Source organism: Hyperolius riggenbachi, chromosome 1, assembly GCF_040937935.1.
Source record: "Hyperolius riggenbachi isolate aHypRig1 chromosome 1, aHypRig1.pri, whole genome shotgun sequence".
In the NCBI taxonomy this organism is placed as follows: domain Eukaryota; kingdom Metazoa; phylum Chordata; class Amphibia; order Anura; family Hyperoliidae; genus Hyperolius; species Hyperolius riggenbachi.
In genome coordinates, this window is record NC_090646.1 from 58,420,462 (window position 1) to 58,447,118 (window position 26,657).

Consider the following 26,657-nt stretch of genomic DNA (forward strand, 5'->3'; position numbering starts at 1 on the left):
AATAAAATCAGAGAAAGATCAAATCCCTCCATACACTGCACAAAGATTTTCAATAGACTTCACCATGGGCTATCAATCTACCACTAAACCCTCGCTGCATCCACCTGATTGAAATGTATCATAATTTCAATTAATGTTTGCCACAAATCAATCTAAATTACGATCAGTGCAGCTCGTTGTGTAACAAATGACAATCTGGTTTGATCACAGGGATTTGTGACTCAACTAGTGCATTGGCCTGAGTAGTATAAAAAAGTTTTAACCACTTGCCAACCGCTGCTACATGTATCTGTGACCCTCCGGATCTCACTTCACAACTGGGGCGTACCTCTCTGTTTTTGAGCGACACATGTCCGTGAGCTAGCATGGCTGAATACTGATTTTTTAATGGGAACATGAGTTCCCAAAGCCGATCAAAGTGCCTGTTATGAATGACCACCGACTTGAGTTTTATATCTGCAGTCATTCACAAAAATGAAGGTAAAAAAAAACAAATTCAAAACACTTCCTGTGTACTGCTCAGGATGTGGGACCATCTAGTGGACAAACATTAAAATGACATGTACAATATAATAAAATACATTAAAAAATAAATTCCCCTTTAGTTATTATTTTCTTCCACCACCTCCCCCATAGTTAATAATAAATTGTAAAAAAAAATGACATTTAAAAAAAAATACATAGTTACCTTAGGGACTGTTAGGGATGTTTTTAATATGTATGAAATGAGGGTCTTGTGCCACTATTTTTGCAAAAAAGGTCTTGTAATTATTGATAGGGTACAAAAAAACCCCCACACAAAACGGAAAAAACACTTTTTTTTGCAAATAAAATTTTGTTGCTATACATTGTACTAGTGACACAATTTTATGTTGTAACTGTGATACTGTAAATGTGCAAATACAATGGGCCTGATTCACAAAGCGGTGATAACTCAGTTATCACGCCTAAAAGACTTTAGGCATGATAACCTTTGCACCACACTGGTGAAAAGCCAGTTTAGGCGTGATAAGTTTAGGTGTGATAAGTTTAGGCATGCTAAGTTTAGACAAGTGTAGATAGCGTGCAAAGTCCCGCACGCAAAGCAGCGCCATTAAACTCTATGCGAAGTGCACCAGACTTTGCTAGCGCAAAACTTTTGATCAGCTGTGCACTGAGGTGCTAACGCAGTTGGTGCTTAAACTTATCATGCCTAAACTTATCACACCTAAACTTATCATGCCTAAACTTATCACACCTAAACTTATCACACCTAAACTTATCATGCCTAAACTGAGTTTAGGCGTGATAAAGGGCTTTTCACCAGGGTGCTAACTGTTAGCACCGCTTTGTGAATCAGGCCCTATGTGTGGGTTTTATCTATACATTTTGTTTTAAAACTATAATGACAGAAATCTAAGAAATATTTTTCTCTTTTATTGCATATAAAATAAAATAATTATTAGCAAAAAAGTACCACCCAAAGAAAGCCTACTTTGTGGAGAAAAAACCCCAATGCATAGATCATTTAGCTGGGATAAATAGCGATAAAGTTATTGCCAAACTAATGGGAGGAGCGTGAAAAGTGACAATTAATTTGATTTTTAAGGAAAAAAAACCTGTGGTAGGAAAGTAGTTAAAGGACACCTGTAAGGAGAGGTATATGGAGCATGACATATTTATTTCCTGTTTAAACAATGCCAGTTGCCTGGCAGTCCCGCTGATCTCTCTGGCTGCAGTAGTGTCTGAATCACACACCTGAAACAAGCATGCGGCCAATACAGTCAGACTTCAGTCAGAACATCTGATTTTGCTTGCTTTTTTGGGGTCTGTGACTACAATTATTAGAGTCAGAGGATCAGCAGGACAGCCAGGTACTGTGTGCATTGTTTAAAAGGAAATAAATACGTCAGTGTAGGACATGTGTACTGTATATTTAGATTTCATTTGTCCTTTATGAATTAGAGCATTTTTTTTTTAGGTCCCCTTGCATACTTACAGTGCCCCCTGGTGGTCTAGTGGTTCCCCTTCCCTTATAGATTTCCCTGGTAGTCTAATGGAAACCTTTCTTTACCTAATATTTTGCCTGATGGTCTAGGGCAGGCATGGGCAAACTCGGCCCTCCAGCTGTTACGGAACTACAAGTCCCACAATGCATTTGCCTTTATGAGTCCTGACTATGGCTGTCAGAGTCCTGCAATGTATTGTGGGACTTGTAGTTCCGTAACAGCTGGAGGGCCGAGTTTGCCCATGCCTGGTCTAGGGCCATCCCCCCAGAGGGACCTCAGATGTCCTCAGAGGGTCAACTCTGCATAGGGTTATCAAAAGGTTGGATTGGAAACCAGGGTGGGATACCCTGGTTAGTCTGACAGGTGCCTGATGGTGTGATAGGTACAGGCATAATGTAGTATTTGTGCTCTGCTCATCTGCACTCATATTAACATCCTCCTGCCAAGACTGGGGGCAAAGAGAGGACATAAATATAGTGTGGCACCATCCCTAAATGCTTCATTACCTTGGGGGCTCGAGAGGTTGGGTATCAATGTCCATGTGTGCCTATGACTGGGGAAACCATCACCGTTTTGGCTTAGAGAACCATGATTTGTATTTGTGCCTCTCAGATTCCCCAATAAGCGTCTATTGTAATTTAAAGCCAGATGTGATTCAGAATGCCAACTGACACTTTCATGTACCAACTACATATTTTCACTGTAGTTATATGAAATGGGAAATGCAAAAATACTTACAGTGAACGTCTTTAACTGGCATTGCAGCAAACACTTATCCTGTATATCGTGTTTCTGTTATACAGATAAAAAAAAGCTGTTAACAACATTTTCTGCTGTAAGAATCGCTTCCTACACTCCACACTGCCTGTCATAAAAAAATATATAAGACAGTGGCTTTCATTCATCAACGGCTGTTCGGAAAAAAAAGAAAAAAAAACCAAAAAAACCAATGTCAGAAAAATACAGCAATCTGTATTTTAGACTTTTTTGCTAAGTAATCAAGATTTTCACAGGTGCGTTATAAGTTCAGTAATTTACTAAAACTCATGGCTTCAATTCAGAAAAACCTGTTTGGTAACAGCAGAGCAGTGTGGAGCTGTCTCTGTTTTGTTACATGTTGTTCCGTGCAGTGAGGGCATTATAATAGTAAGAGGCATCCCTGACATCCCTTTAGAATGTACATGTTTGTTATACTCCCTCTGCCCCTCTGAATCTGTCCGTTAGTCTTTTTTAACATTTTATTTTATTGCTACAGCTTAGATGAAACATAACACATGGCATGCTTAGATGATTCCCCTATTAGCTCCTCCGCATCTTCAAACAGGAACCTAAAGGGCTGATTCCTCCTGCACAGTCTCCACACTGTTTTCAGCATACCACAGTTGCCGGTAATTATCGAACATGATACCCGGGCTTTAGGCTAGGTCCAAACTGGTCCGCTTGCAGATCAGATCAGTTTCAAACAACAACAAAACACTTTACTGACTTGTGCTGGTACTTATGAATGCTGACCCAGAAAGAAGTGATGTAGCTGCTCTGCCTCAAAGATTATATTATCTATTTATTGTTAAATAGATTATGGTTATACATTATTCTACAATGAGCAGGAGTACTTTGTGTTCAGATCAACAGGTGCAGCCACACTTCTGTTACTGTTCTCCAGGTGGTACTGACTGGCATTACCTCCCACAGATTGCAATCTACAATCTATATATCAGCCAGCTGAGATGCAGGTTAAACAGGAGAGCTGGAAACCACTCCCACCATGTGTATTATACAGGAATGCAGCCTTAGCTTAAAGAGACACTGAAGCGGAAAAAAAATTATGACATTATGATTTGTATGTGTAGTACAGCTAAGAAATAAAACATTAAGATCAGATACATCAGTCTAATTGTTTCCAGTACAGGAAGAGTTAAGAACCTCCAGTTGTTATCTCTATGCAAAAAAGGCATTAAGCTCTACGACTTTCAAAGTCGTGGAGAGGGCTGTTATCTGACTTTTATTACCTCAACTGTTATTGAACTATTTACTTTTTCTCTGCCAGAGGAGAGGTCATTAGTTCACAGACTGCTCTGAAAGAATCATTTTGAATGCTGAGTGTTGTGTAATCTGCACATATTATAGAATGATGCAATGTTAGAAAAAACACTATATACCGTATTTCGCGCCGTATAAGACGCTCCGGAATATAAGACGCACCTAGGTTTAGAGGGCAAAAACCAGGGGAAAAAAAATATACATACTAAACCTGATGCGTCCATGTTCCAGGAGCGTCTTGTACATGTTCTAGCCCAAATGGTGTCCTCGTGTCTCCCCATGTGTGCTCCTGTGTCACCCATGTTTGCCCCATATGTCCAATATGTCTCCCCATGTGCCTAGTGTGCCTCCCCATGTGCCTAGTGTGCCTCCCCATGTGCCCAGTGTGCCTCCCCATGTGCCCAGTGGGCCTCCCCATGTCCCCAGTGTGCCTCCCCATGTCCCCAGTGTGCCTCCATGTCCCCAGTGTGCCTCCATGTCCCCAGTGTGCCGCCTCCATGTCCCCAGTGTGCCTCCATGTCCCCAGTGTGCCTCCATGTCCCCAGTGTGCCTCCATGTCCCCAGTGTGCCTCCATGTCCCCAGTGTGCCTCCATGTCCCCATTGTGCCTCCATGTCCCCAGTGTGCCTCCATGTCCCCAGTGTGCCTCCATGTCCCCAGTGTGCCTCCCATACATTCCCCCTATCTCCTTCATGTGTCCCCTTCTGCCCGGCATGTTTTCTCTCCCACCCCTTGCGTCTCCTGGTCCCCCGTGCTGCAGTGCATAGATAGCCGCAACTTACCTAATCAATGCTCCCGCGGCGATGTCCGACCTCTGCGCTCCCCCCCGCTAGCCTCCTCTCCCTCCCCCTCGTCTCTCCTGGCCCCCCCTGTGCTGTAATGTATGGCAGCAGCTTACCTTCCAAGCGCCTGCGGTGAATGCAGACATCGGTCTCCACGCTACTTCTCGCTCTTGTGTCCGGCTTGTACTGATGACGTCAGTACAAGCCGGACACAAGAGCGATAAGTAGCGTTGGAGACCGATGCCTGCATTCACCGCGGGCGCTTGGAAGGTAAGCTGCCGCCATACATTACAGCACAGGGGGGGCCAGGAGAGACGAGGGGGAGGGAGAGGAGGCTAGCGGGGGGGAGCGCAGAGGTCAGACATCGCCGCGGGAGCATTGACTAGGTAAGTTGCGGCCATGTACTGCAGCACGGGGACCAGGAGACGCAAGGGGGAAGTGGACACAAAGGCAGGGAATCCCCAACATGGCGGCGGGTCGGCGGTTCATAGCGGCGGGCGTTCGGAAGTTGGGGATTCCCTGCCTTTGCCGTATAAGACGCAGGGACTTTTTCTCCCCATTTTGGGGGAAGAAAAAGTGCGTCTTATACGGTGGAAAATACGGTACCTGAAAATAAAAATATGAGAATATTTTCTTTGCTGCTAAACTTCTAGTAATTATTCATAGTACACAACCAATTCATTATATCATATATTTTTTTCGCTTCAGTGTCTCTTTAAAAACATACTTAAAACAATATGAAACGCAAATGATATACAAAGAAACATTTATTCAAAGCTCAAAAAGAAAGGGACACAGAGAGCCCAATATAGTAGTAAGTCAGGATACCAAGATAAGAGCAACAAATCAAATGAATATACTCACAAACCAGGGTTACCACAAAGCAACCACTGTAATAGCAGGCGGGGAGATTAAATCGTTATAATAAACAACAATTTCAAAAGTGGGGTATTGTGAATAAAATTGTTATTTAACAATTTTTGGTGTCTACTCGGGGGAGGTAAGTCCACCACTACCTCCTCTTTTTAACCTCCCTGGCGTTCTATTAAGATCGCCAGGGAGGCTGCGGGAGGGTTTTTTTTAAATAAAAAAAAAACTGTTTCATGCAGCCAACTGAAAGTTGGCTGCATGAAAGCCCACTAGAGGGCGCTCAGGAGGCGTTCTTTCGATCGCCTCCGGCGCCCAGAATAAACAAGGAAGGCCGCAATGAGCGGCCTTCCTTGTTTTGCTTACATCATCGCCATAGCGACGAGCGGAGTGACGTCATGGACGTCAGCCGACGTCCTGACGTCAGCCGCCTCCGATCCAGCCCTTAGCGCTGGCCGGAACTTTTGTTCCGGCTGCGCAGGGCTCGGGCGGCTGGGGGGACCCTCTTTCGCCGCTGCTCGCGGCGGATTGCCGCAGAGCGGCGGCGATCAGGCAGCACACGCGGCTGGCAAAATGCCGGCTGCGTGTGCTGCTTTTTATTTTGTAAAAATCGGCCCAGTAGGGCCTGAGCGGCGACCTCCGAGGGTGATGGACGGATATATTCGTCCATACCGCTGAGGAGGTTAAACTGTTTTTAATCATTTTTATACTACATTGGCACCTCTGTTATATGTTTCAATACATTTATTCTATGCAAAACACACTCACCTCCAGTAATGATCAGAGGTGGGTTTTCAAGCTGTGTAAACTCAGAGCGGGATAATAGTCCTTTACATGATTTTATATAATTTAGTAGCGGAAAACACAGCATTGCCCGGGTATGTATTTGGATGCTGTTGGCTCCGCCCACTTTTTCTAATCTTAACACACAGACACTTAATGACTGAATTTGTGAGCTTTCGGGTTCCTTGGCATCAATAATTTAAATGTTTCCATAGAAATTAAACAAATCTGATGGTCTGTTTGTGACTCTGCCCCCTGTTCTGAATGTAAACCCCAGTCACCCAATGACATACTGTACCAGGTTTAATACCTCTGCTATTAACAGTGTGAAAATGGCAACAATGTAAATATTCCACTTGAAAATCAATAGCTGCATTTTGATTGGCTGTGTAGGCTCCACCCACTTTCCTGAATATTAATCCCAATTACCAAATGACCACCTGTGCGAAGTTTAAGAAAATCAATGCAAGTGAACAGAGGAGTCAAAAGAATAGCATGAAAGGAGTAAGAAGTCGCTTTCTGTAGATCGGAAAAAATGTAAAACGTTTTCCACCCTTCCACCAGGGTAGATAGATAATCAATCCAAGTGAACAGAGGCGCCAAAAGTATAAAACAATAGCATAAAAGTTTTAAAACATGGACGTATAGCAGTGTAGGTCGAGGTCTGCATTAAGCGCTTAATGCAGCCCTGGACCTACATTGCTATTATATACCCCTATCTGAATTGCCTGAAGAAGTGGGGTCACGCCCGCAAAACGCGTTGTGAAATTGTGTGAGTTGTGAGTGTATAAATACATTTCTTTTGTGTGATAAAACACACCTGTGTTTTGAGTGTCCTTTGGAGTAGAAATAGATCTCAGGGTCCCCGGCACCGAGGAGACACCCGACCATTCCAGACGAGCGCTGCAGCCGAAGACTCCATGCCACTACCCTCTGTGAGCAGCCTGTCCTACACCATCCCTCTGCAGTGGCCGGACACTGGCTCCCTCTTCTGACGGTGTGCCGACAACCTCACCAGAACTGTCTGCAAGCCCCGCTCTGGCGTGCTAGGCCCCCCACGTGGCCCAACTCCACCGGCACTGGAATAATGGGCCGCAAAATCCTCATGGAGACAGGCTGAACTTTTTGCTGCGGTCACTGCTGGACCTACTGCTGCTTGCTCCCAGCCTCACCTTCCTGCTGTGCTCCCCTGAGACCGCTAGCCGCTGGCTACATAGGGCCCCACTGACGTCCTGTGCTGAGTCTGGCCAGCTTGCCCCTTGCTGAACTCTGCTCTGCTGCCTGGTCCACTATTCGGTTCTATTGCTGCCCAGACAATGCCATGCCTCCATACTCCCCGCTGGCGCCCCACCACCTCTCGCCCTCTCACCGGGGACTGGGGTCCACTCACACCACTCCATGCCACACGCACTGCATACACCAGAGAGCAGCTCCTACAGTGGGAACCATGTGGCCCCTCACCCCCTGTAGCCAGGCTTCTGTCCAACCTGGTCTGGAATCACATCCGACTGGTCCTATATCCGGCCCTTGGCCCTTGTGCAGGCCAGAGGCGGAGAGGCTGCCGGGCAGGCGCTCACGAGAGACTTAAAAGGAAGGGCCTACGATCAGCTATCCCCTCAGTCCTCCTGGGGAATATGCGCTCCCTCCCCAACAAGCTGGACGAACTGTGCCTACTCTGCGACAGGAGGGACCTTAGCAGGACGACGCCAGTCCACTGCTTCATGGAAACTTGGTTACACAAGGACATCCCTGAGAACTCTCTACATCTCCCAGGTTTCAGCCTCACCCGTGCAGACCGGGACCCTGTCCTCTCCGGGAAGAGAAAAGGTGGAGGTATCTGCTTCTATATCAGCTCCTCATGGTGCACCACCACGTCAGTACTCATCAGGAAGTGCTCCCCTGACCTCGAGCTCATACTCATCGACTGCAGGCCATCATACTCACCACGTGAGTTTTCCTCCTATGTTCTTGCCGGTGTGTACATTCCTCCTGACGCCGACATCAGAGGTGCCTTATTGGACCTCAGCGAGACCATCTCAAAGTGGGAGATGTCCCTCCCAGACTCACTATTCATTATTATGGGCGATTTCAACAAGGCTAATCTTCGCCAGGAGATGACACGCTACCCCCAGCATGTGGAGTGCCCCACCAGGGGCGTGAACACTCTTGACCATTGCTACACAGCACTGAAGGATGCCTACAATGCAGCCCCAGGGGCAGCTCTTGGCTCCTCTGACCACTGTGTTATCCCCCTGATTCCCATCTACAAGAGACGCCTAGAATCTGCTAAACCGACTCTTAAATCTACCAAAGTATGGTCAAACGCGGCCAAGCTCCAACTCTAAGCCTGTTTTGACTGCACCGACTGGGAGTCCCTGGAAGCACCAAACATAGAGGAGTGGGCAGACAATGTTGCCTCATACATCAACTTCTGTGAGGACTCTTGCGTACCAAGCAAAGTCTTCAAGGTCTACCCGAACAACAAGCCGTGGTTCACTAACAAGCTACGGCAACTGCGGATGCGAAAGGAAATTGCACACAAGACCGGCAACCAGGAGGACTACAGCAAGGCGAGGAACGACCTTAATCAAGAACTGAGGGCTGCCAAAAGGGACTATGCTGAGAGTATGGAACAAAACCTGCGCTCAAACGACATTCGAGCTGTGTGGAAGGGCCTTAGGGCTGCCACCAACTACAAGCCCCCCCCCCCCACAGCAAGCACCTCCCAGTCCGGAGCTAGCCGAAGAACTCGGCAAGTTCTACTGCAGGTTTGAGAGCCAGGAAGAATCAAGGGTACATCTGGAACTGCCAAGTTTCGTTGAAATCGGTCAAGGAATTTTCAAGTGATTGCGGCACATACATACACACACACACACACACACACACACACAATTATATATATATATATATATATATATATATAAATTAACGAGTAAACATATCACATTAAGACATTATAGAAAAATGACAAAAATAATAAACAGTTACGTTAAAGAATAGATAGAGTAAGAGTTTAACTTACCTGGGGCTTCTACCGGCCCCCTGCAGACGTCTTATGCCCACGCTGGGACAAAACAATCCTCCGGTCCTCCGCTGTGGCTCACTTTCATTTTCTCAGTCAGCGGCCCACTGCGCCTGCGCAGACCTGGCTGCACACATCCTCGCTCCTACTAACGTCTCCGGGAGCATCCTATGCAGGCGCAGTACGAGGTTTTCTCCTACTGCGCCTGCACAGGACGCTCCTGGCATATGGGCTAATAACTATTTCACTGGAGGATGAGGGAGTAGGAAGATTGTGATTTTCACAGAAATGACAATGCCCTTCGCTCAAAGGCTGGTAGGATAGCTATGCAATTAATGAGTTGGGACACAGACTTTTAATCATATGATTCTGCCAGACTATGGTTCCACTTTAAAGTGCACTTTCAAATCAATTTAACTAACAGAAACACATTTTCCTGCAAAAAGGGCCTACATTTCAGAATTTCTGGACATTTTGTTAAAAACGCTTTCCAAAATGTTATCAGCATGCCATGTCGCAGTGAAGTCATTTTAAACACATTAAACATTAATTAGCATTAACATTTCTTAAATCAATATAGATTGATAATATGCCTGAATTAAAGAAATAAAAGAATCGGATTTAAAAAAATCAGAAAGAAATTTCAATCAGAATCAGAATAGAAAAAAAAACTAAAATAGATAAAAGCGGCTCACATTTCAGTGAAACTAACCTCATTAGCGTTGGGCTGGGCAACAGTTGAAGAGACCACAAGCACAAAGAGCAAGAGGAGGAGCTCCTGGAAGTGTTTATCCAATAGGGAAGCTCCAACCTGTGAAGCAAAGAATGACAACACTTATGAATATGCTAAACATTCTATAAGGCTAGATTCATACTGTATGTGTTGCATAATGCATGCATTAGAATGTGTGTAAAATGCAATGGACACAGACGTGAGTTAGTAATGACCGTAATCTACTAATTACCATTTCACAAAATTTTACGTAAATGTTTGCAATTATGACCATACGTAATTACGATTTGGACATTCAATTGACGCTGTGTAATCCATTCGTAACCATGTCATTTTTGCGCAATTTTGCAGCAAGTTTAGCGGTTAATAGCAAAGCCCAAATACATACTATTGTCAACAAAATGACTATGTATGTTAAAGTGGACCCAGAAATAAAATCTATTTTATAAATTATAATAATAAATAGCAGCCTTTTATCAGCTGCATGATGACAAATTTAAAATATTTTACATTTATTGGAGGAGTCCCTCCCTTCCTTTCATATTGCCAGGACAGAATCCAGTAGACTGGTGGAGGAGATAAAAAAAAAACAAATAAACAAAACACAGGCTGCTACTGATGATTTCACAGGGGAAGTGATCTCAGCTTGTGTGAGATTCCATATAGACGACGCCCCTGTGAGGGAAAGGAGGTGATAAAAAAAAAACACATGATCTAAAACCTCCTACTAAGCTCAGAAGTAATGGCTTCTACCTGTATAACCCTAGTTAGGAAAGGAGGAGGGTGAAAAGCATGCACTGCAATGCTCATAGACTTGAAGGAGTGTGTATTTATCTTTGTATGTGTCAGAGTGGTGCAACTAAATATTTTGAATTAAAAAAAATGTTTGGTTTGGGTCCGCTTTAAGGAGAATAGTGGGATTTTTTCAAAAAGACTTTGTAGTTTTTGAGAAAATTGATTTTAAAAATGCAAAGGATAAATGGTTTTGAAATTGTCATTTTTCAGCGTTTAAAAAACATTTTATCTTTGCATTAAAAAAAAAAAAAAGATTTTCCCAAAAACTACAAGGACTTTTTAAAAAATTATTTCGTTTTTTGTACTTGTTTCCACTCTTCTCCTTAACAAACGTAGAAATGTTGGTGACAATGGCACGCATAGGATTTTTGGTATTAACCGCTAAAGGTGGCACAAAATTACACAAACATTGTGTGAAATTGCAAAATTATGGTTCCTGATTACACTTGCAAACAAAATTAATCATGATTTTTCCACAAATGTAGCATTATGATTTTATATCATAATTGCGAATTATAATGCAAAATTACGACAATACCAAAATTATGTTCATCGCTACGGTGCATGTTTAAACCCACAAGCTATGTCAAAGCCTGGTCCACATCTATAGGATTTGCACATATTTTTACACATTGTAAAAAAAAAAAAACTACTGAAAAACTACTGCATATAGAGAGTTTAAGGTGTCCACACACACCATACAATTCTTTAAATATCTGTTCAATTTAAGAATTGCAATCAATTTTTCTGACTGATTGTAACATTTCAAAAATATGACCAATGAACCACACATGTGTATTACATTTTTCCCCAATTATGATAGAAATTATTGGAATCTCTGAGAAAATTGCTAGGGTGTGTATATTAATAAATTGACAATCTAACACACACCATACAATCTTTAGATAGATTTAAGAAACATTTCCAGCATTCCAGATCGATAAAAATAAAAAAAAATGGTAAATCCAATCTGATTTTTCAGTCGAATAAAAAAAAAAAACTTTCAATGTTTTCAGGAGATCCTATCATATTTATCGAATTGCCGTAGAATCAGATCATTTTATTGTATTGTGTGTGGCCACCTTTAGAATAACGCAGTCCATTACAACTCAGATATGTGAACATACCCATAGACTTGTATGGGCAGTGAGTCCACAATGAGTTCTACAATGCAATGAATATAGAACCATATGCAAATAACTTATTCTCCTGAGTTTTCTCCTAGGAGGTAAATGCTTTCTAAACCACCAGCAAGCAGGAAAATAGGTAGAATAATTTTGATGAAAAATTATCTTCTAGGAGAAAACTCAGGCGAAAAAGTCATTTAAATAAAGGCCATAGTGTGAATGCACCTAAAGTGTTATAAACTGTTACTAGAAGAAAGACAGATATATAGACAGGTACTTATGACTTACCATTGTGGTGTTGGTATCGGATAATGTTCACAAAGTAGACCTGGAAACAGTGGAGAAGATCTAGTGATGTGAGCCACTGGGGAATGGGAGACAGAGCTGATGATATACTCCTGGCCACACCCCAGCTGGTTCATCTTCCCACAGATCTGGAGCCCATCCAGTAGGAGAAATCTTCCCAACCGTGCTCCTCCCTCACTCACTGGAAGTTGAGATGCTGGGAACAGTGAAAATACAATACACAATTATTTGGGAATATGTATTTATAAGGCTTTTTGAGGTGCCTTAACCACTTTACCCCCAGCCGTACGGATTTCTCCTTCCCTTTTTCCATCCTTTTACCACCAGAGACGGAGAAATCCGTACTTCCCGCGCTCCCGCCGCTGCCTGCGCTCCCGATTGCTCATGCGTGCACTCCCACTTGCATGCACGCCGCCGCCGCCCGCTCGCCCGAGACCAATGAACGGGAAAATCCATTCCCGTTCGTTGATCTTAGCCCCGCAATGATTCGCTGCTTCTACGAGAAGCAGCACGATCATTGTGAAAAAAACAAAAAACTTTCCCAGCCTCATAGCACTTCCTGCAAGCGTCCTTCCGGACGCTTGCAGGTCGCATAAACAAAATGTTACTGTTGTAACCAACATGTGGCCAAATAGTAAAACTACACCCTAAAGCATTTTTCACATACAAATACGTTACTTTTACACAAAAAAATTAACTCATTACCTCCCACACTCCCCAATTATATTTTTTTTGTAATTAAAAAAAAAATAAAAATTTACAATTAAAAAAAATACATAAATAGTTACCTTAGGGACTGAACTTTTTAAATATTTATGTCAGGAGGGTACAACACTGTTACTTTATAAACTATGGGCTTGTAATTAGGGATGGACGCAAAACTGAAAAAAAATGCACCTTTATTTCAAAATAAAATATTGGCGCCAAACATTGTGATAGGGACATAATTTAAATGGTTTTATAACCGGGACAAATGGGCAAATAAATTTCATGGGTTTTAATTACAGTAGCATGCATTATTTAAAAACTATAATGGCCGAAAACTGACAAATAATGAATTTTTTCCCACATTCTTCCTATTTTCCCATTAAAACATATTTAGAATAAAATAATTCTTGGCATAATGTCCCACCTAAAGAAAGTCTAATTGGTGGCGGAAAAAACAAGATATAGTTCATTTCATTGTGATAAAAAATGAAATAAAAGTTATAGACGAATGAATGGAAGGAGCGCTGAAAGGTGAAAATTGCTCTGGTGCTCAAGGGGTAAAATTCCTCAGTGGTGAAGTGGTTAATATAAAGATAGTCCCAGGTGTTTTCTCTTTATGCTGGGAATACACCATGATATTTTTAGCATATAGGTGATTCGATAGATAATTTCCAACATGTCCGATCTGATTTCCAATCGTTTTTCTGATCGATTTCTCAAATAAGTGAATGGAAATCGATCGGAAAATCGATTGGACAGTAAATCTGCAGAAAAAATGTCATCATGTATTCTCAGCATTTTGTGCTTCCATATGTCATCCTAATGCACAGACAGTGGGTCCTTGTTATGCCCCTCCTGGTGAACCACAGGCACTACAGTCTGACACAGTAGATACATTTTAAAAATTTAGGGTCGGTCCATACCTGAGCCAGATGTCCAACGGCCAGCTGGAGCAGACAGTATCTGCTCTGGTGGTCTGTTGTGATTTTTTTGGAGTCTGAAGCAGAATAGCAGATGACCGCATTTCGACCATGGTCATCTATACGAAATGCATCAAGCTGTTTGGGACTTTGCGTTCTTGTGCCTGCAACAAAATCAAGTGGGTCAGTCACTTATGACTGGTGTACAGCTTTTGTTTCCCCTTATTTAAGAACGGTAAAAAAAACTGTACCAGGAAACCATAGACCAATTGTGTTTAAATTGTTTGAGGGTATCCTAAGGTATGCTATAAAAAATTATGTAGCACAGAATAATCTTATTTCAGTTGGACAACATGGTTTTACTAAAGGCAGGTCCTGTCTCACCCCAATATCCTGGTGCAGAAGCTGACGATACAGGGACTAGGAGAAAACGTGTGTGTGGATAGAGAGCTGGTTAAGAGATAGAAGGCAAAGTGTGGTGGTAAATGGAACATACTCAGAATGGGAACCGGTTAGCAGTGGGGAACTGTAAAGGTCAGTACTTGATCCAATTCTTTTCAATATATTTGTTAATGATTTAGTAGACAGAATACAGAGTAGAGTATTCATATTTGCAGATGATACAAATGCATGCAGAATTTTCAACACTAAGATGGATGATGACTTATTACAACAGGGTCTTGACAATAGGGTCATATGACTGGCACAGGGCAGATGAAATTTAATGTTGATAAATGTAAAATCATGCACCTTGGATGTGCCAATTTTAGCACACCGTGTAAAATAAATTGCATACAGATGGAAACATCAGACTTGGAGAATACAGAATGATAAAAATTTAAGTAACCCTACACAATGCCAATCAGTGGTAGATAAACCAATAAAATTATAAAACGCATAAAATGGGAACTACAATCTTGAGTTGCTAATATACTATTCCCTGTGTATAAATCACTTGTGCCGAGCATGGGATACAGTTTTGGACTCCACACTATAGAAAGTATATTGACCTTCTAGAACGGGTACAAAGATGGGCAACTAAATGAATCAGAGGGATGGAAGATCTAACTCGCCAAGAAGGTTTGGACATACTGGGCTTAGCTAGCTTAGAAAAAAGACGGCTAAAAGTTGATCTGATTAACATGTGTATGAGTACATTAGAGGGCAATACAAAAGCTTGACAGATGAGCTTTTTGTCCCTAGGCTCGTACATCAGATAAAAGGGCATGATCTGCGTATGGAGGCAAAAGGCCGGGGATTGTCCATGGATTGGACAAGGGCTCTGGGAGAGACAAGGAGACTTGGCTACCACTCTTTTCCAGAGTCCTGCCATACCATGAACAACATGGATGGCTGGTATAGCTCTGGGTGTGGAGCCCAACATGGTCTGGGCTCCTCTTTCTGGCCATCCCAGCCCGCATGAGTGACAAGGTGTTAAAGAGGCTTGAGACCCAACGCCATTTGTTTTTAAAATCAAAACTTTTAATTTCCAAATCATGGCTAAGTTTGCCAGCGACCCTTATACAGCAATATTGTGGCTGTCCAGCAATCCCTGGCCAAATTATTGCAAGTTCCACCGGGTTTCCATGTGGTCATTATGCACTGCATACTGACCACCTGGAATCAAATCCTTTTTTTTCTGAAAGTGTATTGATACTCTGTAAAATCTTCACTGCCTGGCTTGGGACAAATAATTTTTGCAAAACCAACTTTGGGGAGGCTAATGAGCTAATTGTGCCAGAATTAAGGTGGCCACTAATGATCCAATCTTTTTCATCCAATCTTACCAAATCTATGTAGTATAAGGGTACATTGAGTGAATATACTGAATGGATACTTCAGGAAGTTACCTTATATTACATAGAAATGGTAAGATTGGATGAAAAAGATTGGATCATTAGTGGCCACCATTAGACTCCCAAAATTTGACAGTTTAACTACTAATCACAGGGAAGCTAATATTCACTGTGATCAGAACCTCAGTGGTGATTTACCACTCAAAAACATCAATTTTTGATAAGTTAGCATAATAATCAAAAACTATATTATTAACTAGCTGATGACCCGGCGTTGCCCTGGTATGTATTTGGCTGGTGTCGGCTCCACCCACTTTTTCAAACTCTAACACACAAACACTCAATGACCAAGTTTGTGAGCTTTGGCATCAATAATTTGTATAATTTGTATATTCCCATAGAAATGTTGTTTAGTTTGTGACTCCACCCCTCTCCAGCATTTGAACCCCAGTCACCCAATGACCAACTTTAGGAGGTTTGAGGCATCTGCTATTAACAGTGTAAAAATGGCAGCAATTTAAATATTACCCTTGAAAATCTACAGGTGAATTTTGATATTATAGGCTCCACCCACTTCCCTGAACATTAATCTTAGTCACTCAGTGACCATTTGGGCAAAGTTTGAAAGCCGTACTATTAACAGTGTAAGAAGGCCTGCAGTTTATATTTTCCCAGTGAAATTTGTTTTTGGCTCTGCCCACTTTTTTAACCTGGACACACAGTCACTCAATGACCAAGTTTGTGAGCTTTTGGGTCCTTGGCATCAATAAAACCAAATCTGATTGGCTGTGTGTGGCTCTGCCCCCTTTTCTGAATTTGAACCCCAGTGACCCAATTACCAACTGTACCAGGTTTGATGCTTGTGTCATTAACAGTGCAAGAATGGCAGTAATGTTAATATTCCCCTTGAAAATCAACAGGTGAATATTGATTGGATTTTTTAGGCTCCACTTACTTTTCTGAATATTAATCCCAGTCACCCAGTAACCAACCGTGCAAAGTTTTAGAACCCTGCCATTAACAATGAAGAAGGGCTGCAGTTTACATTTTCCCAAGGAAGTCTGTTTTTGACTCCACCCAGTTTTTGTAACCTTGAAACACAGTCACTCAATTAAAAGCAGTTTATCCAGCAAAGAAATCTGATTAGCTGTTTGTGGCTTCGCCCCTTTAGTGAATTCGAACCCCAGTCACTTAATGACCAACTGCAGCAGGTTTGAGGCCTCTGCCATCAACAGTGTAAAGGCCCCCATACACTGGGCCGATTCCCGTCCGTTTCGACAGCAGATTCGATCCTGGGATCGAATCTGCTGCCAATCGCTTGCGCTAAACGCACCCGCCGATCCGATTTCCTCCCGAAATCGGATCGGTCCGTCGATCGCGCCGTGCGGGAAATTACCCTCGATCGCCCGGCGGTAGGAGCGTGTCGCTTGCGGCGTACGATTCGGGCCCGATGCGACGCATGTATACATTACCTGAAGCTGGCTCCGGGGTCCTCTTCTCCTCGCTGCACCGCATTTCCGCATGTCCCAGTGTACGCTATACTTCCTGTGTCACTCCGGTGACCAGGAAGTTGAAATAGAGGGCGCTCTATTTGAACTTCCTGGTCACGGAGTAACACAGGAAGCGCCGGGATGGAGCAAGAACAGCGGTGCGGTGAAGCGCGGAGAAGACGCCCGGGAGCCAGCCTCAGGTAATGTATACGGGGGTTGGGAGACAGGCGGCAGAACAGCTCAGCAGATGGTGAATCGGTTTCAGGCTGAAATCGATTCACAATCTGTTTGCAGTAAAGGTGGCCATACGATCCCTCTCTGATCAGATTCGATCAGATAGGGATCTGTCAGCTGGTCGATCTAATGGCACATCGACCAGTGTATGGTCACCTTAAGTGGCAGCAATTTCAATATTCCCCTTGAAAATTAATAGGTGAATTTTAATTGGCTGTTGTAGGCTCCACCCACTTTCCTGAATATTAATCCCAGTCATCCAGTGACCAACTGTGTCAAGTTTGAGAACCCTGCCAATAACAGAATAGCTGAAATCAATCTAACAAATCTGATTGGCTGATTGTGGCTCCACCCCTTTAGTGAATTTGGACCCCAGTCACCCAATGACTGACTGTATCAAGTTAGAGGCCTCTGCCATTAACAGTGTAAGAATGGTAGCAATGTAAATATTCCCCTTGAAAAATCAATAGGTGAATTTTGATTGGCTGTTGTAGCCTCCACCCACTTTCTAAATATTAATCCCAGTCACCCAGTGGCCAACTGTGTGAAGTTTGGGAACCCTGCCATTAACAGTGTAAGAATGATTGCATGTTTAAAATTTAATTGTTGGCACCGCCCACTTTTTCTAACCTTGAAATACAGTCAATCAATTACCAAGTTTATGAGCTTTGGTGTCTTTGGTATCAATCATTTGTATATTCCCATTGAAATTAATCAAATCTTGATTGGCTGTTTGTGGCTCCGTCCCCTTTCTGAATTTGAACCCCAGTCACCCAGTGATCAACTGTACCAGGTTTGAGGCATCTGCTATTAACGGTTTAAGAATGGCAGCAATTTAAATATTGCCCTTGAAAATCAACAGGTGAATTTTAATTGGCTGTAGTAGGCTTCACCCATTTTCCTGAATATTAATCCCCGTCACCCAGTGACCAACTGTGCAATGTTTGTCATTAACAGTGAAAGAATGGCTGCAGTTTAGATTTGACCAGGGAATTTTGTTTTTGGCTCCGCCCACTTTATTGTAACCTTGACACACAGTTGCTCAATGTCCAAGTTTGTGAACTTTCAGGTTCCTGGCATCAAAAATGTGTGAATGGAAGCAGTTTATCAAGCAAAGAAATCTGATTAGCTGTTTGTGGCTCTGCCCTTTTTCTGAATTTGAACCCCAGTCACCCAGTGACCAACTGTACCAGGTTTAAGGCATCTGCTATTAACAGTTTAAGAATGGCAGCAATTTAAATATTCCCCTTGAAAATCAACAGGGGAATTTTGATTGGCTGTTGTAGGCTCCACCTACTTTCCTGAATATTAAACCCAGTCATCCAGTGACCATCTGTGTCAAGTTTGAAAACCCTGCCAATAACAGAATGGCTGAAATCAATCTAACAAATCTGATTGGCTATTTGTGGCTCCACCCCTTTAGTGAATTTGGACCCCAGTCACCCAATGACTGACTGTATTAAGTTGGAGGCCTCTGCCATTAACAGTGTAAGAATGGTAGCAATGTAAATATTCCCCTTGAAAAATCAATAGGTGAATTTTGATTGGCTGTTGTAGCCTCCACCCGTTTTCTAAATATTAATCCCAGTCACCCAGTGGCCAACTGTGTGAAGTTTGGGAACCCTGCCATTAACAGTGTAAGAATGATTGCAGTTTTTATTTTCACATGTTAAACATTTAGTTGTTGGCACCACCCACTTTTTCTAACCTTGAAATACAGTCATTCAATTACCAAGTTTATGAGCTTTGGTGTCCTTGGTATCAATCATTTGTATATTCCCATTGAAATTAATCAAATCTTGATTGGCTGTTTGTGGCTCCGTCCCCTTTCTGAATTTGAACCCCAGTCACCCAGTGATCAACTGTACCAGGTTTGAGGCATCTGCTATTAACGGTTTAAGAATGGCAGCAATTAAAATATTCCCCTTGAAAATCAACAGGTGAATTTTGATTGGCTGTAGTAGGCTTCACCCATTTTCGTGAATATTAATCCCCATCACCCAGTGACCAACTGTGCAAAGTTTGTCATTAACAGTGAAAGAATGGCTGCAGTTTAGATTTGACCAGGGAATTTTGTTTTTGGCTCCGCCCACTTTATTGTAACCTTGACACACAGTTGCTCAATGACCAAGTTTGTGAACTTTCAGGTTCCTGGCATTAAAAATGTGTGAATGGAAGCAGTTTATCAAGCAAAGAAATCTGATTAGCTGTTTGTGGCTCCGCCCTTTTTCTGAATTTGAACCCCAGTCACCCAGTGACCAACTGTACTAGGTTTAAGGCATCTGCTATTAACAGTTTAAGAATAGCAGCAATTTAAATATTCCCCTTGAAAATCAACAGGGGAATTTTGATTGGCTGTTGTAGGCTCCACCCATTTTCCTGAATATTAATCCCAGTGACCAACTGTGCAAAGTTTGAGAACCCTACCATTAACAGTGTAAAAATGGCTGCAGTTTATATTTGACCAGTGAATTTTGTTTTTAGCTCCGCCCACTTTTTGTAACCTTGACACACAGTCACTAAATCACCAAGTTTGTGAGCTTTCAGGTTCCTGGCATCAAAAATGTGTGAATGGAAGCAGTTTATCGAGCAAAGAAATCTGATGGCTGTTTGTAGCCCGCCCCTTTAGTGAATTTGGACTCCAGTCACCCAATCACAGACTGTAGCTGTAGCAAGTTTGAAGCCTCTGCCATAAACAGTATAAGAATGGCAGCAGTTTAAATATTTTCCTTAAAAATCAATAGGGGAATTTTGATTGGCTGCTCCACCCACTTTCCTGAATCTTAATCTCCTTCACCCAATGACCAAGTGTGGCAAGTTTGAGGACCCTGCAATTAACAGTTTACGAATGGCTGCAGTTTACATTTTCCCATTAAAAATGAATGGCTGAAATTTGATTGGCTGTTTAATGCTCCACCCACTTTTCCTGGATTTGTAACCTCTGTCACCAAGTGACCAACTGTGCCAAGTGTGGGGACTCAGGCTTGATTACTGTGAGAATGGCAGCCTTTTAAATTTTTTTATATTGACATGAATGGGTGAAATCTGATTTGCTGTTTGTAGCCCCGCCCAGGTAAGCAGGGGGAACGCGAGACCCCAGAACATATCATCCCAGGTAGTGAGGGATCTGTATACCAAGTTTTGTTCAAATCGGATAAGCTGTTTTTGAGTGATCCACACACATACACACACACACACACACACACACACTCACACACACACACGCACACGCACACGCACACGCACACGCACACACACACACACACACACACACACACACACACACGCACACTTTGTTCCATGTTCAAAAGCGTCCATTTGGGCCAGAGGGGCATTCTGTCAAATGCAGTATTAGCTCTTCTGTAGATGCTTTGAATAGTAATAATCATTAACAAGCTGTTACCCATCCCCTGCCAACTGCTCTAATACTGTGGTTTTCCTAGATAGGACCCAGAGTTTCTAAGCAATGCTACTGCACCCGTTTCTGCCTATAAAGGTGGCCATACACTGGTCGATTTGCCATCAGATTCAACCAACAGATAGATCCCTCTCTGGGCGCTCTACTGTTTAAACTTCCTGCGGGGCAGGAAGAAGTGAAGCATGCCGAAGACCAGACCAGCGCGGAGACGGAGCAGCGGTGACAGCAGTGAGTGACAGCGGGACTCGCTCCGGCAGAACAGGTAATGTATTGCCGCTGTATTGCGTCGGTCGTTGGGCATTCGAACGCCGCTATCGACGCACTCCTGACCCGCCGGCTATCGAAAAAAATCTTCCGCACGGATGGATCGACGGGAGCCGATGGGAACGATGGATTTCGGACGGAAATCCATCGTTCTGTCAGCGGTGTGCGCGGCGATTTCACAGCCGTTTCGATCACTGTGATCGAAACGGCTGTATATCGGCGGGAAAATCGTTAGGTGTATGGGCCCCTTAAGACTTAATGTAGCTATGCCAAGCTTCTATTATCCTCTTTCAATCTAGAGCTATTGGATGTATCAGCACAATTCAGGCAAATACTGTAAATAGGTCCGCTCTGTCCTGCCAGCAAGGTACATCATCCTTGCGCACAGAGGATCAGGATTAACAGCTTATATCTATAAAATTGACACTCATTTCAGAATAATAAGAGTACATAGTGAACCCTTTGCTACCTCGTCAGCATTCTGTCCTGACATTGTGAGTAAAACTCCTTATTATACTGTGTAATTGCTTACTGGGCGCAATCATCAACTAGGCCTCGTCCAGGCTATGGGCCATTTCAAATTCTAGGTGATAAGTAGCCCGCTGTATCCGAGTTACTTATCACCTGATCATCGCTTGGGCGTTACCAGACAATCTAATTTCCGGTTTCACCTGTGCAATGGCTGAGTGAGAAGAATAATAGTCATTTCCCTGATCAATGCTCCTGCCTGCCAGTAATGCTGAAGCAAAGTTTATACTGTGGAGCTGTCTTTCAGCATTATTTTACTTAGCGGAGCACCGTGAGCCCCACCAGGCCCACACCCAGGGTCGTTGCTACCCCCAAGGATCAGCTTTTGGGGTGCCCTGGATGTCCCCAGGCAGAGTCAGCTGTGTTGACTCAATGTCGGGCATGCTTGGAGCTGTGGTGCATCAAACGAAGGTATGCTGCTGGGTGCTGTGGTTCTTCTATGGAGGCATGCTGGGAGTTGTGGTGCCTGAATGGGAGGCCTGTAGGAGCATCGGAGGGGGTAAATTAGAAGGCCGGGGAATGCTATGGTGGAACTGCCAAATAACCTGGTGGCAGGCCCAGCAGAAAGCCAGGCTAGACAGCACAGAAGGTAACTCTGCCTATGTTTACGTGACACTGCTTATTTATGTGATATGCTGAAATTTTTTGTTTGTATTAATGGAGAGGGGGCATCATCCAACATTTTGCTGGGCAGGTCTATATGTAAATTTGCCTCCACCATTTTCCGGCTGGAGTGCCCAAAATTGCCTCGGATTTCTTCGGATTCCTAGCAACGTCCCTGCCCCCACCTCCTCCTGATCACTGAAATTGTTGAAGAGCCCCCGTCCATGGATTGGACAAGGGCTCTGGGGAGAGGGGAAGAATTTACCATCCCTCTGTTCCAGAGCCCCCACCCTCCCAATGTCAAGGACCATGAGGGCTGGTATAGCTTAGGGAATTCTGGCTATATCATGGGTGACAAGGTGTTAAAGAGACTTGAAAAAGGGGGGGGGGGGGGCAGCGCTGTCTGTTTCCTTAAAGTCTGTTTAAAAGACTGTCTTTTTAGGTATTTAACATTGATTTTCTCAGAGACTACGAGGTCTTTTTCCCCTAACATAGCAAATTTGGGGGTGAAAGGATGCATGCGGTTTTGCAATTCAAAGCTTAAGTTGGTAGCATTGACTTCAATGTGAAAAATAAGTTTTGATGCAATTCCACAAAATATAATTTTGATGAATTTAAAAAACTTTTTTCTTTTACATTTTCTTTAAAATCAATTTTATCAAAAATTACAAGGTATATATTTATTTTTATTTGTCTTGTTCCTACTATTCTCTCTAACATACTTAGCAAATTTGGTGACAATAGCATGCATCCCCATGCATGCTATTGTCACCAAATGTGCTAAGTATGTTAGAGAGAATAGTAGGAACAAGACAAAAAATTCCAAATCAAAATTCAAAAATTTTAGCTGCTAAACTCATCAGTATTGACTGTAATGTTAATGATGCAATTCTGCATTCCAAAATTTTGAATTTTGATTTGGAATGCTGAATTCCGATGTTAAACCCAAAATGTGCAATTCTGCGGAATTCAGATCACCTTTATATAGTGCATGAATTTATAGCAAGCTTTTACAGTCTGGTACCATGTAGGCAACATAAATATGTGAAACAGAATTAATTATTTCACAAAGATAATAATATGGGAGCACCCAAGCTTGCTGCCAATCATTGTATTTGTTAAAGAGGAACTTCAGCCTAAACAAACATACTGTCATTAAGTTACATTAGTTATGTTCATTAAAATAGATAGGTAATATAGTCTCTTACCCACCCTGTTTTAAAAGAACAGGCAAATGTTTGTGATTTCATGAGGGCAGCCATCTTTTTGGTTGAAAGGAGGTGACAGGGAGCATGAGACACAGTTCTAACTTTCCTGTGCCCTGATCACCCCTCCCAGTTGCTAGGCAACGTGAATAACAACATAAGAAATCCCATCATGCTTTGCACAGCATCAGGGGGAAAAAGCCCAGGCAGTTTTCTTTGATGGGGCGGAGCTTAGCTAAAAATGCAGCTAAAAATAAGACTTCTATAAGAAAAACAAAGTTCTGATGCTGTGAAACTGTTAAAGACACACCAAGCCTTTTCAGTTCTGCTGAGTAGATTTTTAGTCTGGAGGTTCACTTTAAGTTGTATGTGTGTGTGTGTGTGTGTGTATATATATATATATATATATATATATATATATATATATATATATATATATATATATATATATATATATATATATATATATAGTATGTATATGTATATATCATATTTTTCTGACTATAAGGCACACTTCTTCTCCCCCAAAGCTGGGGGGAGTCAGTGCGTCTTATAGTCAGAATGTATGGTGCCGAGTGTGGGTAGGTGCTTGGCCAACCGGCAATGGAGTGATGTGTGTCACAGTACTTCACAGCATGATTGTAATGAGGCAACAGCAGGCTGAACGCGGACGTGTGTCCGCATCCGCATCAGCAGCGCAACCGCCCGCATGGCCGCATGCGGAACGCGGAGAAACGTCCACGTCCGCAGCGGTAGCACGATCCACCGTTCAGTCGCAGACCTCTCAGCGTACTCCACGTCGAGGCTGCACTCCTGGAACACCTTCACAGGCCTCATGGCATGCTGCTCGCCGAGACACCTCTCATGACAGTCTGGACCCCGTAGGGGCCACGCGCGTGTGCAGCAGAGCCTTTTATACTCTTAGAAAGAGAGTCAGCTGACCAGCTGGTCAGCTGACCTCAGCAAGGTCCTTGAGCTGTACTGCAAGGTCCTTGAGCCACGTTGTGATTGGTTGAATGGCTGGGCGGGCTGTTTGAGTTCAGCACAGTATAAAAGCAGGCATTCTGTCAGTTGCAAGTTGTCTGCAGTCAGCGAATACTTGTGTGTTAGCACTCAGACCCTAGTCAGATCCCAAAGTGTGCTAGAACCAGCTGGAGCTGGGGATCCACACTTAGCCAGATTCTGTTGATAGCCTAAAGTACTATTGCATTATATTGTGTATGACCTTTTGCCTGTTACCTCTTTATCCTCTTGTCTCCTGATTTTGTACTTCGCCAGCCCGTACCGTTACCGACTATTGGCTTGGCTTCTGACTACCCTTGTGTTTCTCGATTCTGTACCTCTGCTCATCTGATTTCCCGTTGCTGACCTTGGCTTGACCTCTGATCTTGATTTCTGTCTGTCGATTCGGTACTTCTTTGCCAGTTCTGATACCGAACCGTTTTTCCGTTTGACTTTGCCCCCTTTAGTGGGTTTTCCACTAAAGGGTTAACTCTGCTGAGTTCTTCTTGCGGGGAACTCAGTAACTCCTCAGCATATCATTACTGTTGAGGAACGCAATTCTGCGTTCTTATCCTAGTCGCAGAATCGCATACACTGCCCTTCCTTCCAGAGGTCTCCATCCCTCTGAGTTAACGTCAGTGTGGTGGGTTTTCCACAAGTTATCTGTACCTTGTTTTCCAGAGTACGCATAAATATTTGTATTATTGGTGATGCCGCAGATCACCATATAATCAAATATATCTGTATTACTAGTGATACTGCGGATCACTAATAATCAGAAAACTCTGAAGTGTATACACCAAACACCACAACATTACAGTACTGCAGACCAGTAAAAGTAACATGGAGGGAGTTGCCGAGCAGTTGCAGACTTTAACTGCGGCAGTCGATGAGCTTAGAAACACCGTTGCTGCTCAGCAGGTCCAGATCAACCAGCTGACTGAGGCCTTTCAGAAACTGCCGGCACCACTTAATGTTCTACCCTCCCCAACCAGTAGCGAGCCTAAGATGGCTCTTCCTGAAAGATTTTCTGGTTCTCGGTCCGACTTCAGTAATTTCAAAAATCGTTGTTTAGCCTATTTTCAGATGAGGCCCATATCATCTGGTTCTGAGGTACAGAGAGTAATTTTTATTAAAACTTTGTTACAAGGGGATTCTCAGACATGGGCTTTCAGCTTACCTGAGGGTCACTCTGCCTTATCTTCAGTGTCCGAGTTTTTCAAGAACATGGCCATCATATATGAGGATCCTGATTTAGCCGGCACTGCCGAGCGTAAACTCCGATGCCTAAAGCAAGGCAATCGTATGGTTGAGGAGTACGCTGCCGAGTTTAGAAGGTGGGCAGTCTCAGTGAGGTGGGATCAGTTCACTCTTCTAGACACATACATGACCGGTCTCTCCGAGTCCATTATTGATGTCATGATAAGCCACCCTGAGCCCAAAGATGTAGATGCAGCTATTGCCTTATCGGTTAAGATCGATAGACGCATTCGCTATCATAAAAAGGGCAGGTCATCTGTGCTAGTTAGAGCGCCCTCTACTGTTGGTTCCCCTGAGGTTCCAGAGGAGGAGCCAATGCAGTTGGGGCACGGACGACTCTCAGTCGCTGAGAAAGCTAGGAGAAGGAAGGAGGGTCTGTGTCTATATTGTGGGGAAAAGGGTCATCGAGTGCAGAACTGCAGTAAGAAGGCGGAAAACTTGTCCGCTTAGGGATGGTTGGAGGTACCACCCTAAGCGAGCCAGTTCTACCTCCATGTCAGAATAAAATCTTGCTGCCCTGTTCTCTTCATTGGGAGAACAGTGACTTCCTAACCTCTGCATTTGTTGACTCTGGGTCAGCTGCCAACTTCATTGACAGAGACCTGGCTTTAAACTTTAACATTCCCATTCTTCCCATACAAAGACACATCTATGTTACAGCAATCGATGACTCTCCTTTACAGAACAAGACACCTCTTTGTCAAACTCCGCCGCTCACACTTCAGGTTGGAGTATTGCACACTGAGGTCATCCAGTTCTATGTTTTAAAGATGGCCACCTCATCCGT

General features: G+C 43.2%; 1 long non-coding RNA gene across 1 annotated transcript; it reads right to left on the reverse strand.

The window, feature by feature from the left end:
• Positions 1-2,731: 2,731 nt before the first annotated feature.
• Positions 2,732-12,506, reverse strand: LOC137545328 (uncharacterized). Its single transcript, XR_011026021.1, has 3 exons — positions 12,425-12,506; positions 10,194-10,292; positions 2,732-2,780 (listed from the first exon to the last, which is right to left on the reverse strand). It is a non-coding gene; the product is annotated as an uncharacterized lncRNA (long non-coding RNA).
• Between the last annotated feature and the right edge of the window lie 14,151 nt (positions 12,507-26,657).